This window comes from Sinocyclocheilus grahami, unplaced genomic scaffold (assembly GCF_001515645.1).
Source record: "Sinocyclocheilus grahami isolate Dianchi unplaced genomic scaffold, SAMN03320097.WGS_v1.1 scaffold1007.1, whole genome shotgun sequence".
NCBI classification, from domain to species: Eukaryota; Metazoa; Chordata; class Actinopteri; order Cypriniformes; family Cyprinidae; genus Sinocyclocheilus; species Sinocyclocheilus grahami.
This window is the reverse complement of record NW_015506186.1, coordinates 196,147-196,440: the sequence shown is the minus strand read 5'-3', so window position 1 is coordinate 196,440 and position 294 is coordinate 196,147.

The window sequence follows — 294 nt, the reverse complement described above, 5'->3', positions numbered from 1 at the left end:
GGCTCCCTGAGCTGCCAGCCCCGCCATGGCCCCCTGAACTACCACTTCCGCCATAGCCCCCTGAACTGCCAGCTCCGACATGGCCCCCTGAACTGCCAGCTCTGCCATGGCCCCCTGAACTATCAGCTCCGACATGTTCCCCTGAACTGCCAGCTCCGCCATGGCCCCCTTAACTGCTAGCTCCGACATGGCCCCCTGAACTACCAGCTCTGACATGGCTCCTTGAACTGTCAGCTCCGTCATGGCCCCCTGAACTGCCAGCTCTGCCATGGCCCCCTGAACTGCCAGCTCCGA